This window comes from Bacillus rossius, unplaced genomic scaffold (assembly GCF_032445375.1).
Source record: "Bacillus rossius redtenbacheri isolate Brsri unplaced genomic scaffold, Brsri_v3 Brsri_v3_scf620, whole genome shotgun sequence".
Taxonomy (NCBI): Eukaryota; Metazoa; Arthropoda; class Insecta; order Phasmatodea; family Bacillidae; genus Bacillus; species Bacillus rossius.
This window is the reverse complement of record NW_026962833.1, coordinates 12,501-22,350: the sequence shown is the minus strand read 5'-3', so window position 1 is coordinate 22,350 and position 9,850 is coordinate 12,501.

The following is a 9,850-nucleotide window of genomic DNA, read 5'->3' as shown; positions in this document are numbered from 1 at the left end:
GGAGCGGGCAGCCAGAAAATTCTGGCGGCGACCGAGGCCTCCGCGGCCGAGGAAATGGTCCTTGGTGATTTTACATGTTAAATTAACATGTGTATTAACACAGGCTGGGAGAAGCAGGCATTCTGGACTTTGGAAAATTTCGAGCAGGGGCCGGAGAAAATCTCCCGGCGACCGAGGCCTCTGCGGCCGGGAGAACTCTCGGCGCTCGGGCTCCGGGTGTACCCGCGGCAAGGCCCATTTTGTGTTATATAGGGGGTAGTGGTGTCCCGAGGGGGAAAAAATTAACATGTTAAATACTGCTTCCAGGCAATAGGAAAATGTCTCGGCGACGGAACACACCACTACCCGGCGAATTCCCGCCCCTCGGACTCCGTGCGCCAGCTAGTAAGAGCGAATCGGGACTTGGAAAAAATTTTATCGGGGAGCCAGAAAATTCTCCCGGCGATCAAGGCAATCACCGCCGGGAGAATTTTTTCTAGCTAACCGATTGAAATTTTCAAAGTACCAATTGCCTCGAAAACAACCACGAACGTAAAACAACCACGAACGGAAAACAACCACGAACGACAACAACCACGAACGACAACAACCACGAACGACAACAACCACGAACGGAAAACAACCCCGAACGACAACAACCACGAACGCACAACAACCACGAATGAAAACAACCACGAACAGTAAACAACCACGAACGAAAACAACCACGAACGAAAACCACCTCGTTCGTGGTTGTTCGCCTTGTGGGGCGAATCGGGACATCATGCAAATAGCTGGAGACATTCTCCCGGCGATCGAGGCCTCGGCGCCCGGGAAAAATGCCCGCGCTCGGGCGTTGTGGGCACCCATTGCATGGCCCATTTTGGGTTATATAGGGGGTAGTGGTGTCCCGAGGGGGAAAAAATTAACATGTTAAATACTGCTCCCAGGCAATTGTAAAATGTCTCGGCGACGGAAGGCACCACTACCCGGCATATTTCCGCCCCTCGGACTCCGTGCGCCAGCCTGTAATAGCGAATCGGGACTTAGAAAAAATTCGAGCAGAGAGCCAGAAAATTCTCCCGGCGATGGAGGCCTCCGCGGCCGAGGAAATTGTCATTGGTGATTTTGCATGTTAAATTAACATGTGTATTAACACAGGCTTGGAGAAGCAAGCCTGCGGGACTCTGCAATACATTGAGCGGGGAGCCAGAAAATTCTGGCGGCGACCGAGGCCTCCGCGGCCGGGAGAACTCTCGGCGCTCGGGCTCCGCGTCTACACATGGGGAGCGGGCAGCCAGAAAATTCTGGCGGCGACCGAGGCCTCCGCGGCCGAGGAAATGGTCCTTGGTGATTTTACATGTTAAATTAACATGTGTATTAACACAGGCTGGGAGAAGCAAGCCTGCGGGTCGCTGCAATATATTGAGCGGGGAGCCAGAAATTTCTGGCGGCGATCGAGGCCTCCGCGGCCGGGGAAATAATCCTCGGTAATTTTACATGTTAAATTAACATGTGTATTAACACAGGCTTGGAGAAGCAAGCCTGCGGGTCTCTGCAATACATTGAGCGGGGAGCCAGAAATTTCTGGCGGCGACCGAGGCCTCTGCGGCCGGGATAATAATCCTTGGTAATTTTACATGTTAAATTAACATGTGTATTAACACAGGCTGGGAGAACTAGGCATTCTGGACTTTGAAAAATTTCGAGCAGGGGCCAGAGAAATTCTCCCGGCGACAGAGGCCTCCGCGGCCGGGAGAAATCTCGGCGCTCGGGCAGCGCGTCTACCCATGGGGAGCGGGCAGCCAGAAAATTCTGGCGGCGACCGAGGCCTCCGCGGACGAGGAAAAGGTCATTGGTAATATTACATGTTAAATTAACATGTGTATTAACACATGCTGGGAGAAGCAGGCATTCTGGACTTTGAAAAATTTCGAGCAGGGGCCGGAGAAATTCTCCCGGCGACCGAGGCCTCCGCGGCCGGGAGAACTCTCGGCGCTCGGGCTCCGCGTCTACCAATGGGGAGCGGGCAGCCAGAAAATTCTGGCGGCGACCGAGGCCTCCGCGGCCGAGGAAATGGTCCTTGTTGATTTTACATGTTAAATTAACATGTGTATTAACACAGGCTGGGAGAAGCAAGCCTGCGGGACTCTGCAATACATTGAGCGGGGAGCCAGAAAATTCTGGCGGCGACCGAGGCCTCCGCGGCCGAGGAAATGGTCCTCAATGATTTTACATGTTAAATTAACATGTGTATTAACACAGGCTGGGAGAAGCAAGCCTGCGGGACTCTGCAATACATTGAGCGGGGAGCCAGAAAATTCTGGCGGCGACCGAGGCCTCCGCGGCCGGGGAAATAATCCTCGGTAATTTTACATGTTAAATTAACATGTGTATTAACACAGGCTGGGAGAAGCAGGCATTCTGGACTTTGAAAAATTTCGAGCAGGGGCCGGAGAAATTCTCCCGGCGACCGAGGCCTCCGCGGCCGGGAGAACTTCGGCGCTCGGGCTCCGCGTGTACACGCCGCAAGGCCCATTTTGGGTTATATAGGGGGTAGTGGTGTCTCTGGAGGGAAAAAATACACGGTAAATATTGCAGCCAGAGCCTATGGCAATCTGTTGGCGACCGAGGCCTCCACACCCCGGCAAATTTTCGGCTCTCGGACTGTGTGTATTCCACTGGAGACAGGCCTGCGGGACTCTGTAATATATTGAGCCGGGAGCCAGAAAATTCTGGCGGCGACCGAAGCCTCCGCGGCCGGGGAAATAATCCTCGGTAATTTTACATGTTAAATTAACATGTGTATTAACACAGGCTGGGAGAAGCAAGCCTGCGGGTCGCTGCAATATATTGAGCGGGGAGCCAGAAAATTCTGGCGGCGACCGAGGCCTCCGCGGCCGGGGAAATAATCCTCGGTAATTTTACATGTTAAATTAACATGTGTATTAACACAGGCTTGGAGAAGCAAGCCTGCGGGACTCTGCAATACATTGAGCGGGGAGCCAGAAAATTCTGGCGGCGACCGCGGCCTCTGCGGCCAGGGAAATAATCCTCGGTAATTTTACATGTTAAATAACCATGTGTATTAACACAGGCTGGGAGAAGCAAGCATGCGGGACTCTGCAATATATTGAGCAGGGAGCCAGAAAATTCTGGCTGCGACCGAGGCCTCTGCGGCCGAGGAAATGGTCATTGGTAATTTTACATGTTAAATTAACATGTGTTTTAACACAGGCTGGGAGATGCAGGCATTCTGGACTTAGAAAAATTTCGAGCAGGGGCCCGAGAAATTCTCCCGGCGACCGAGGCCTCCGCGGCCGGGAGAACTCTCGAAAACCACCTCGTTCGTGGTTGTTTGCCGTGCGGGGCGAATCGGGAAATCTAGCAAATAGCTGAAGACATTCTCCCGGCGATGGAGGCCTCGGCGGCCGGGAAAAACGCCCGCGCTCGGGCGTTGCGCGCCCCCTTGGCAAGGCCCATTTTGGGTTATATAGGGGGTAGTGGTGTCCCGAGGGGAAAAAATTAACATGTTAAATACTGCTCCCAGGCAATTGTAAAATGTCTCGGCGACGGAAGGCACCACTACCCGGCATATTTACGCCCCTCGGACTCCGTGCGCCAGCCTGTAATAGCGAATCGGGACTTAGAAAAAAAATTCGAGCAGGGAGCCAGAACATTTTCCCGGCGATCGAGGCCTCCGCGGCCGAGGAATTTGTCATTGGTGATTTTGCATGTTAAATTAACATGTGTATTAACACAGGCTTGGAGAAGCAAGCCTGCGGGACTCTGCAATACATTGAGCGGGCAGCCAGAAAATTCTGGCGGCGACCGAGGCCTCCGCGGCCGGGGAAATAATCCTCTGTAATTTTACATGTTAAATTAACATGTGTATTAACACAGGCTTGGAGAAGCAAGCCTGCGGGACGCTGCAATACATTGAGCGGGGAGCCAGAAATTTCTGGCGGCGACCGAGGCCTCTGCGGCCGGGATAATAATCCTTGGTAATTTTACATGTTAAATTAACATGTGTATTAACACAGGCTGGGAGAACTAGGCATTCTAGACTTTGAAAAATTTCGAGCAGGGGCCGGAGAAATTCTCCCGGCGACCGAGGCCTCCGCGGCCGGGAGAACTCTCGGCGCTCGGGCTCCGCGTCTACCCATGGGGAGCGGGAAGCCAGAAAATTCTGGCGGCGACCGAGGCCTCCGCGGCCGAGGAAATGGTCCTTGGTGATTTTACATGTTAAATTAACATGTGTATTAACACAGGCTGGGAAAAGCAAGCCTGCGGGACTCTGCAATATATTGAGCGGGGAGCCAGAAAATTCTGGCGGCGACCGAGGCCTCCACGGCCGGGGAAATAATCCTCGGTAATTTAACATGTTAAATTAACATGTGTATTAACACAGGCTTGGAGAAGCATGCCTGCGGGACTCTGCAATACATTGAGCGGGGAGCCAGAAAATTCTGGCGGCGACCGAGGCCTCTGCGGCCGAGGAAATGGTCATTGGTAATTTTACATGTTAAATTAACATGTGTATTAACACAGGCTGGGAAAAGCAAGCCTGCGGGACTCTGCAATATATTGAGCGGGGAGCCAGAAAATTCTGGCGGCGACCGAGGCCTCCACGGCCGGGGAAATAATCCTCGGTAATTTAACATGTTAAATTAACATGTGTATTAACACAGGCTGGGAGAAGCAGGCATTCTGGACTTTGAAAAATTTCGAGCAGGGGCCGGAGAAATTCTCCCGGCGACCGAGGCCTCCGCGGCCGGGAGAACACTCGGCGCTCGGGCTCCGCGTGTACCCGCGGCAAGGCCCATGTTGGGTTATATAGGGGGTAGTGGTGTCCCGAGGGGGAAAAAATTAACATGTTAAATACAGCTTCCAGGCAATAGAAAAATGTCTCGGCGACGGAAGGCACCACTACCCGGCGAATTCCCGCCCCTCTGACTCCGTGCGCCAGCCTGTAATAGCGAATCGGGACTTAGAAAAAATTCGAGCAGGGAGCCAGACAATTCTGTCGGCGACCGAGGCCTCCGTGGCCGGGGAAATAATCCTCGGTAATTTTACATGTTAAATTAACATGTGTATTAACACAGGCTTGGAGAACCAAGCCTGCGGGACTCTGCAATACATTGAGCGGGGAGCCAGAAAATTCTGGCGGCGACCGAGGCCTCCGCGGCCGGGGAAATAATCCTCGGTAATTTTACATGTTAAATTAACATGTGTATTAACACAGGCTTGGAGAACCAAGCCTGCGGGACTCTGCAATACATTGAGAGGTGAGCCAGAAAATTCTGGCGGCGACCGAGGCCTCCGCGGCCGAGGAAATGGTCCTCGGTGATTTTACATGTTAAATTAACATGTGTATTAACACAGGCTGGGAGAAGCAAGCCTGCGGGACTCTGCAATATATTGAGCGGGGAGCCAGAAAATTCTGGCGGCGACCGAGGCCTCCACGGCCGGGGAAATAATCCTCGATAATTTAACATGTTAAATTAACATGTGTATTAACACAGGCTGGGAGAAGCAGGCATTCTGGACTTTGAAAAATTTCGAGCAGGGGCCGGAGAAATTCTCCCGGCGACCGAGGCCTCCGCGGCCGGGAGAACTTCGGCGCTCGGGCTCTGCGTGTACCCACCGCAAGGCCTATTTTGGGTTTTATAGGGGGTAGTGGTGTCTCTGGAGGGAAAAAATACACGGTAAATATTGCAGCCAGAGCCTATGGCAATCTGTTGGCGACCGAGGCCTCCACACCCCGGCAAATTTTCGGCTCTCGGACTGTGTGTATTCCACTGGAGACAGGCCTGCGGGACTCTGTAATATATTGAGCCGGGAGCCAGAAAATTCTGGCGGCGACCGAGGCCTCCGCGGCCGAGGAAAAGGTCATTGGTAAAATTACATGTTAAATTAACATGTGTATTAACACAGGCTGGGAGAAGCAGGCATTCTGGACTTAGAAAAATTTCGAGCAGGGGCCCGAGAAATTCTCCCGGCTACGAGGCCTCCGCGGCCGGGAGAACTCTCGGCGCTCGGGCTCCGCGTCTACACATGGGGAGCGGGCAGCCAGAAAATTCTGGCGGCGACCGAGGCCTCCGCGGCCGAGGAAATGGTCCTTGGTGATTTTACATGTTAAATTAACATGTGTATTAACACAGGCTGGGAGAAGCAAGCCTGCGGGTCGCTGCAATATATTGAGCGGGGAGCCAGAAATTTCTGGCGGCGACCGAGGCCTCCGCGGCCGGGGAAATAATCCTCGGTAATTTTACATGTTAAATTAACATGTGTATTAACACAGGCTTGGAGAAGCAAGCATGCGGGACTCTGCAATATATTGAGCAGGGAGCCAGAAAATTCTGGCTGCGACCGAGGCCTCTGCGGCCGAGGAAATGGTCATTGGTAATTTTACATGTTAAATTAACATGTGTTTTAACACAGGCTGGGAGATGCAGGCATTCTGGACTTAGAAAAATTTCGAGCAGGGGCCAGGGAAATTCTCCCTGCGACCGAGGCCTCCGCGGCCGGGAGAACTCTCGAAAACCACCTCGTTCGTGGTTGTTTGTCGTGCGGGGCGAATCGGGAAATCTAGCAAATAGCTGAAGACATTCTCCCGGCGATGGAGGTCTCGGCGGCCGGGAAAAACGCCCGCGCTCGGGCGTTGCGCGCCCCCTTGGCAAGGCCCATTTTGCGTTATATAGGGGGTAGTGGTGTCACGAGGGGAAAAAATTAACATGTTAAATACTGCTCCCAGGCAATTGTAAAATGTCTCGGCGACGGAAGGCACCACTACCCGGCATATTTACGCCCCTCGGACTCCGTGCGCCAGCCTGTAATAGCGAATCGGGACTTAGAAAAAAAATTCGAGCAGGGAGCCAGAACATTTTCCCGGCGATCGAGGCCTCCGCGGCCGAGGAATTTGTCATTGGTGATTTTGCATGTTAAATTAACATGTGTATTAACACAGGCTTGGAGAAGCAAGCCTGCGGGACTCTGCAATACATTGAGCGGGCAGCCAGAAAATTCTGGCGGCGACCGAGGCCTCCGCGGCCGGGGAAATAATCCTCTGTAATTTTACATGTTAAATTAACATGTGTATTAACACAGGCTTGGAGAAGCAAGCCTGCGGGACTCTGCAATACATTGAGCGGGGAGCCAGAAATTTCTGGCGGCGACCGAGGCCTCTGCGGCCGGGATAATAATCCTTGGTAATTTTACATGTTAAATTAACATGTGTATTAACACAGGCTGGGAGAACTAGGCATTCTGGACTTTGAAAAATTTCGAGCAGGGGCCGGAGAAATTCTCCCGGCGACCGAGGCCTCCGCGGCCGGGAGAACTCTCGGCGCTCGGGCTCCGCGTCTACCCATGGGGAGCGGGCAGCCAGAAAATTCTGGCGGCGACCGAGGCCTCCGCGGCCGAGGAAAAGGTCATTGGTAATATTACATGTTAAATTAACATGTGTATTAACACATGCTGGGAGAAGCAGGCATTCTGGACTTTGAAAAATTTCGAGCAGGGGCCGGAGAAATTCTCCCGGCGACCGAGGCCTCCGCGGCCGGGAGAACTCTCGGCGCTTGGGCAGCGCGTCTACCCATGGGGAGCGGGCAGCCAGAAAATTCTGGCGGTGACCGAGGCCTCCGCGGCCGAGGAAATGGTCCTTGGTGATTTTACATGTTAAATTAACATGTGTATTAACACAGGCTGGGAGAAGCAGGCATTCTGGACTTAGAAAAATTTCGAGCAGGGGCCGTTGAAATTCTCCCGGCGACCGAGGCCTCCGCGGCCGGGAGAACTCTCGGCGCTCGGGCTCCGCGTGTACACGCGTCAAGGCCCATTTTGGGTTATATAGGGTGTAGTGGTGTCTCTGGAGGGAAAAAATACACGGTAAATATTGCAGCCAGAGCCTATGGCAATCTGTTGGCGACCGAGGCCTCCACACCCCGGCAAATTTTCGGCTCTCGGACTGTGTGTATTCCACTGGAGACAGGCCTGCGGGACTGTGCAGTATATTGAGCGGGGAGCCAGGAAAATCTCCCGGCGACCGAGGCCTCCGCGGCCGAGGAAATGGTAATTGGTGGTTTTGCATGTAAAATTAACATGTGTATTAACACAAGCTGGGATGAGAGGAATTTGGCGGCGACCGAGGCCTCCTCACCCCGGCAAAATATCAGCTACCGGGCTCTGCATATTCCTACAGAAGCAGGCCTGCAGGACTCTGCAATATATTGAGCGGGAACCAGAAAATTCTGGCGGCGACCGAGGCCTCCGCGGCCGAGGAAAATTGTCATTGGTGGTTTGCATGTAAAATTAACATGTGTATTAACACAAGCTGTGACCAGAGGAATTTGGCGGCGACCGGGGCCTCCACACCCCGGCAAAATATCAGCTACCGGGCTCTGCTTATTCACATTCAAGCAGGCATTAGGGACTCTGAAAAGTTTCGGGCGGGGAGCCAGAAAATTCTCCCGGCCACAGAGCCCTCCCTCCCGAGAGTCTGTGTAAATGCCTGTTATACAGGCCCCATGAATTCCAGCCTTATAGGTTATTTTAAGTCTCCGTTCGTGGTTGTTCGTAAACAACTGCGATTCGGGATTTTGACCTATTTCCTATGATCATGTTCCCGGAAGTTAGCCAGCCTCTTTCAGTCAAAATCTCATATTTTGGGTACCTTTGTGAACCCATCGATAGGCCCATTTTGGGTATATTAGGGGGACATGCAATCGGGAAAAATTGGAATTATTTGCAATATGGAAAGAATATGTACATAAATGAAAAGGGAGTCCCCCCGAGTTTTCTCGCCCTATATATATTGCAAAAATATCCAATTAATTATTGTGGAACCTGTAGCACCTTTCTATGAAGCAGAATTAACATTACAGAACGGTTTGAATGCTACCACCTCAGTTTCTCTACAATGCATTGGATTTCAAAGAGGTGAATTACTGTGGATGGTACTGTTGTATGGCTAACAAATCGTCTGGGAAACAATGCAGAATTAAATTAAGAAGGTTGTATGTTTTCTGTTACATGGTGGAGGTGCCCTCTAGTACACAGTAAAATGTTTTGTGGACTGCAGCTCCTTGAGGAATTAATTCAGTATGGGTCTTGTAGTGGTCTGAAAGTGGATGATGAAAAAGAATGTATAATGGTATTCAGAGCACCTCGCGGTGAAGCGGACATGCTACCTCAAAATGCTTGATTGATTCATGCCCAGTTCCCCCAAGAAGCGGTACATTGAAAAAATTGATTTACTTTGTGGATGATACTAGCAAATACTATCCGCTGGGGGAAGTAAGCAGAAATTTGGTGGTCGTATGTTTGTTACATGGTAGAGGTGCTTTCTAGTACACAATGAAATGCTTGGTGTACCGCTGCTCCTTGAAGAATTAATTCCATATGGGTCTAGCCGTGGTCTTAACTGTGAACACGAAGAACTATCTAAAGTGGCCTATCTGTCTGAACTGCAATACACAAGCTGCGAGCCAATGCTATACCTTTCTCAGGTAACGAGCTCTTGTGCGGCGATTCGATTGGATGCGAAATGGTGGGGAACGCGTGTCCGGTCGTCTTAACCAAGTAATGGTTCCCCTCTGTTAACAATGAAATGTTTGATGGATCGCAGCTCCCTGAGAGACAAGTTTCAAAGGGGTTAGTCGCGGTCTTCAATCCTGGCCAAGGTGCAGTCACCATCTATAAGAGATACCTGCTTTACTGAAGGGTAGCAAGAGTTCCCTTGCCCGCATGTTGCTCCGTGGGGGTATATCAGTATAAAGGTAGAAGAAGCCATGATCGGAGCTTCGGTGGATGAGATTGGCGGAGAAGACATGTTCTTGTCTATCTGGTAGATCAGGGGGGTGGCAGCTGA